This window comes from Pollicipes pollicipes, unplaced genomic scaffold, assembly GCF_011947565.3.
Source record: "Pollicipes pollicipes isolate AB1234 unplaced genomic scaffold, Ppol_2.1 Scaffold_4881;HRSCAF=5763_pilon_pilon_pilon, whole genome shotgun sequence".
NCBI lineage: Eukaryota > Metazoa > Arthropoda > Thecostraca > Pollicipedomorpha > Pollicipedidae > Pollicipes > Pollicipes pollicipes.
In genome coordinates, this window is record NW_023596576.1 from 16,677,834 (window position 1) to 16,683,930 (window position 6,097).

General features: G+C 50.0%; 1 pseudogene; it reads left to right on the plus strand.

Annotated features, from left to right (window-relative positions):
• The first annotated feature begins 317 nt into the window (after positions 1 to 317).
• Positions 318 to 2,641, plus strand: LOC119100040 (acylcarnitine hydrolase-like; annotated as a pseudogene).
• The last annotated feature ends 3,456 nt before the right edge of the window (positions 2,642 to 6,097 follow it).

The following is a 6,097-nucleotide window of genomic DNA, read 5'->3' on the forward strand; positions in this document are numbered from 1 at the left end:
TGGACTGCAGCGCACGTTCCGAAGTGTCCTACATTCACCCTGAGCTCCCCCCATGATAACAAATATAATATGGCGAGCGCCTCTTCCACACATCTTGCAATTGAGTCGCCAACATACACAGATGAGGTCGTGCAATTTGTACGTCCCAGCGGCTCATGGCGGACCTCAGTCCAGAGCTTGCGTGTTTATAGCTGTAGCCGTAGTTTATGCGCCGACGGAGCCAGCTTCGGCCAGCCCTTGTCAGTGCCACGGTCGCGCTGGGAGTGAGCACACCCGTCCCTCTCCCGCTCGGCACTGTCGTCCCCCGCACAGCGACGATGGCCGTCCTGCTCCGGAGCGCGCCGGCGGTGCTGCTGAGTCTGACGCTGTTGCTGACCGCAGTGGCCGGCTACCCCGACGTGCAGTCCCGCCCGCTGGTCGCCACGCGAGAGGGCATCGTCAGGGGCGTGGCGCGGCGCAGCGCCGCCGGCGGCCTCTTCTTCGGCTTCAAGGGGATCCCGTACGCGCGCGCGCCGCTCGGGCCACTCCGCTTTCAGCCGCCGCAACGCCACCCGGGCTGGGCGGACGTGCTGGACGGCCTCAAGCACGGCCGCACGTGTCTGCAGTACAATTCGCTGAAGAACTACAGTCTGCAGGGCGACGAGGACTGCCTGTTCGCCAACGTGTACACGCCGCAGCTGCCGGCGCTGAAGAAAGCCGTTGGCGGGAGAGCCGTTGGCGGTTTGCCAGTCATGGTCTTCATCCACGGCGGTAGTTTCACGATGGGCAGCGGAGACGAGGAGATATACGGACCGAACTATTTCATGGACGGGGCTGTGGTGCTGGTGACCTTCAACTACCGACTGGGACCGTTCGGATTCTTCACGACACACGATAAGAACGCTCCCGGCAACTACGGTCTGCTGGACCAGGTGATGCTGCTGCAGTGGGTCCGGGATAATATCGCCAGATTCGGCGGAGACCCCGTGCTGTGGTGACCGTTTTCGGCACGTCAGCGGGAGGGGCCAGTGTTTCGCTTTTGGTGCTGAGCCCCCTGGCGAAAGGCCTGTTCCACCGCGCCATCAGCCAGTCGGGTACCGCATTGACGAGTTTCGCAGCAGGCGGCAAGGCGAAGGATTTCACTCAGAAGTTTGCAGAGCAGCTCAACTGCTCTGCCGACGATGTTTCCATCATGGTTGAATGCGTAAGGAACGCCCCCTCCGAGGATCTCATGGAGGCCAAAAAGAAAGTAAGGCTGCAAGGAATGCTTTTTCATCCACGAGTGGACCACGAATTGGAATCGCCGCTGCTGCCAAAGGATCCGCGTTACCTCATCAAGAATGGGGAATTCAACCTGGTTCCATGGATGAACGGCATTGCGGAAGAGGAAGGAGCACTGTATGCTCCGTTTTTTCTCCGAAACAAATCAGTGGCGGAAGGTGTGTTTTCAAGAAATCCCATTCAATGGGGCATCCTAAATGGCTTTATCAGCGAGTCCGGGGCCATTCCGCTGGACTGTGGATCGGACTCAAACGTGGAGATCGCCAAAGTGATTAACTTCTACGTCGGCAATGACACACTCAGCCATACCAACCCTCTGCCGTTCCTTCGAGCTATAGGAGATCGACTGTTTGTTGCTCCCATGTCGGAGGAGGTGCGCCTCGCGTCACTCCACGCGCCGGTCTACAAATACGTGCTGGATTACAGAGGACCTGGTCGCCTCTCCGCCGCCGACGTGCTTGGAATTGATGCACCGTACATGGGTCCCTCGCACGGCGATGTCTTTGTGTACCTGTTCAGTAACGCAAAGCAGACAGCGTACCCAGGCGACTCGCCGACCTACACCATGATCCGCTTCATGGTGAGCCTGTGGACGAGCTTCGCTCGCACCGGTCGGCCCAGCTCAACCGTCCTGCCGACGCCCGACTGGCCTGTCTTCACCGAGCAGAGCCAGCACCACATGCGGCTCAATGCGGAGCCCTCGGTCGGGGAGCGACTGTTCGATGAGCGCGTGCGCTTCTGGCAGGGCGTCCGCATAAACGAGGCCTGGCGGCACGAGGTGCAGACCAGCTGCCTGCCGGCCGGGGCTGAGTACGGAGCGCGCAGGCGGCGCTCGGCCCCTTGAGCCTTTGAGGGTTCAGTGGCTGGTGCACGACGCTGAGAACCGAGCCGGGCTGCCGGCAAGTGTTTCAGAGCCGCTTCCAGTCGCAGCGCTGACGTGACGGAGACCAGGAGCCCGGCACGCGCTGGTTTCGCTGCGATCTTTTAAGTGGGATGCGTTAAGTGATTGCTTAGAAAGTACGTCTGCCACATATATGTAGAGCCCACCTCGAACTGTCGATTGTGACACGAATGGAAAACAACATAGATCGATCGCTGGCCCTGCCACAGCACGCTGAGGGGTGCCATCACTGGGATGTGCGACGTCCGTGACACCATGGGGTGGCTGCTGCCACAGCACGCTGAGGGGTGCCGTCGCTGGGATGCGCGACGTCCGTGACACCATGAGGTGGCTGCATTCTTTGTTCCGCGTCACCATTTCAGAATTTCCAATAAATTCGTGGATAAATCTAGCGTGGTTTTGGAGATCCGATGAAGCAGGCTTTCTGGGGGTTTCTTGTTTTTGTCAAAGTTATGCCTTTATCGACCAAAACAATTTTGGTAAGAAGATCAATTCTACCGTTCCTGACAATATTAATGTCAAAAGTACCCCGCCCGAGTGGGGGCACGGACTGTACTTTTGCCGGTCAGTTGCTTTTGGTACCATGAACCAATTAAAACCTTTACCGTCACAATACAAACTGTAGCTGCCGTTTGAGTCTCCGAAAGTATACCCTGTCCATTAACTAAAATTTGACATTTCAGCCTACCCTGCTACACAACAAAATTATATCGAAAAGCTTGCTTAGGCCCGTGGTTAACACTTCTACACCGTAGCCAGAAAACTAATAGATAAATATATAAATAGACATTAATATTTTCCAATGCGATGGCGCTTTGAGCAGACTTTTGCGTGACGTATTGAAAAGTAAAAGCTGGATAACGCTGTTAAGGACCTCCTTTGCACAATTTTGAGGCGCGCTCTTATGCTATGCCAATTCTATGTCCGGAAAATGCGTCTTAAGTCCCTCAGTGTACTTCTAATGAGCATCATTTGCCTTCCAACTTTTCCGGCGGGTGTATTCTCAAAATCTAAGCGTGAAATATTACGTAGATTGTGCATCTGCGTTGTAGTAAAATATGCATGATTACTTTTTATGTTTTAAGCGTGTGTATTCGTGTGTGCATCTGCGTGTGTGCGTCATGATAGATTATGTGACGTGCGTTCTACCAGGGAATAACTGAACAACCATATTTCAGGATTGAGATTTGGATCTCTGCGTAATGTATGGGAGTCTGTAATTTCTGGCGTGACAGAAATGCTTTGCTTAAGTGTATGACCTTGATCGAAATGGGTTAAATCTGTCGCCACGGGAAAAGGCTGAAAACTCAGTTCGGTGAAATGCTAGATGGCAAGAACAACCAGACGGGACATGAGAACTGATGCGTGAAACCATAGGTGAGCATGAACCCACTGAGCCGCTAATACGTTAACTGACTTATCTTTTTGCTAGCTGAATAACCCACAAAAATAGTTATTATTTTCCGTTGGAGCTTCAGTTTTTACCAATTTTCAATTGAGTTCGGAGCGTTAAGCTTTGTGGGGTTGGTTTGGTTCTAGGCGTTTTGGGGATTACAGGGTTCCGTGATACCTATGCGTTTTGCTGGGTATGCGTCTTTTTTCCTTAATCCTTGTCTCACAGAGTGAGGGGGTAAATGCTACCTTGTAAGGTTTTCCGAGGATTTCTCTCCAGCGTGTCTTGTAATAATGCCTCAATTTTCTGTAGTCCACGAATAGGTCATTATACCTATTTTGACACCAAAAACATTGTTCTGGTATGTCTGGTTTCCGAGTGCCGACGGTTTTCAGGAACACTGCACGGCGATCCACCGCCGGCGCGGATGATGGGATGCAAACAAATCCACCGAACGCTCGTAGCGGGCCGACACTGCTACCTTAACGGAGGCTTACTTCATACATATGTGCTCAAAACACACAAAACTACATAACCATGCTCTCGTAATTAAAGAAGCAACATATACGTGTGTATGTGTGTGTGTGTGTGTGTGTGTGTGTGTGTGTGTGTGTGTGTGTGTGTGTGTGTGTGTGTGTGTGTGTGTGTATGTGTGTGTGTGTGTGTGCGTGTGTGTGTGTGTGTGTGTGTTTGTGTGTGTGTGTGTGTGTGTGTGTGTGTGTGTGTGTGTGTGTGTGTGTGTGTGTGTGTGTGTGTGTGTGTGTGTGTGTGTGTGTGTGTGTGTTTCATGTTGCCACGTGACATGGTTTCATAAATATTGGCATGCAAAGCGGAAAGATAGTGGAATATTTAGGAATAAGTCCCCTTTCCCTGGAATATCGCAGTGAATTAACATATACCTGGCAACATATACACTATATCCAATGGCGTTTTAGTAGTGTGATCTCGTTGAGATCATACTACTAGATTTTTTCGCGAAGCGCTAGAAACAGCCTGAAATACAAATTGTTTGTAAGGCAGTTAGAAAAACTCGGGTCATATAACTTAGTTTGAAAACTTTGTTTTAAAATAAAAAGGTAATGGTCGCAAAGTCCCCGATACTTTCGGTCGGCGTTATGAAAAAGGGCGAGTAAGTTTGTTAAGGAGCCAAGTACTTCCGCAATGGCACGCGTTTAGTTTTTTACCCTATTCTTACTGCTCAAACTTATGGCTTCTGATTATATCAATGAGATGCTACCCCGGACGAGACAAGCGCGAGTGCGATATGAACCAGCTGCAGCCGGTGTTCACACAACGCCCCGGATGTCACACTGGAGACGGCATTTATCTGATTGGCATGATTCGAAAATATTCAAAACATTTTCGCATCTGGCAAAGCCCCGCATCTTAAAAACTGGGATTCAAATCTTAAAAATCAACATTGAAATCTTTAAATAGTAGAATACTAAAACCCACCCATCATAGGCTTGCAATCAAAAATTTCAGAGTATCCTCAGCTCTAGCTTGCAACCCTTGCAGAGCACATAGTAGAACTGTGAAATGCACACGATTAGATTAGACGCCATGATTAGACGGCAAGCTTTACCATAAAGCCATTTCAACCTGTTGAAGAGATTTAGTTGCATAAATCGGGCAATGGAAAACAAGTAAAATACCAAAAGTCGTGTTCTGAGCCATGGTCCAAGGGAAAATGAAGCATTACCGGCCAAATAAGCGGTCAGACAGATGAGGAGTCCTCTAAGCAGTTTTCGCCTCACGCAGACCCTCCCAGCCAGAGGTAAACAACATTCCATTTCATTGGACGTGGAAGTATCATTTATCTTCGTTAAATCACTGCCATTTTTAATGTGCCCCCATTAATTTGAAGCACAAATAATCGAGTAGTGGCCCGCAGTGTGATCTGCAAGCCGTCTTTCAACACCATGGGTCATTGCTAAAGGCTTTCATGGGCTGCGCAGACCGGCGAGTACCCACACCAGCTGGGAAGGCTGGGTTCACGAGCTGGGGACATTGCGGGTGCCGACAAACGGCAAGCATACAAGTCCTAAGAACTAGGGATGTCACCACGGGTCCTAGGACAGAAGATGCTGATGTTTATTTGGCAATAGCTAGGTTTTCAAATAAAAGCCTGCCAAACATAAATCTCATGCATGGCACAAACAAAGCGATGTTTTCAACATCCCCACGAATCAATAATAGCACTAGAATACTAACACATATTGTTACGAATAGTTGACTGAGAACTGATCGAACGTTGACACCAGGCGCATAACCCAAGTAAAACTTTCACTGAGGTTAAAATGCCAGCGCAGCAACATGTACGCTAAAGACATCACATGTAAAAAAGGCGAGGTATGCAATACAATATACGGTGACAAATGTCATGTTAAACAAAGCATTTCAGTTCAATCGCGACCACAAGCGTAACAGGAAAATGCATTTACATAACATATAGAAGCTATAAGTCATTGTGCGAACAAATGCGTTCGCATAATGATGCATGGGCTGCGTGGGCTGAAACTGTAAAACATAGTGGACTTCAT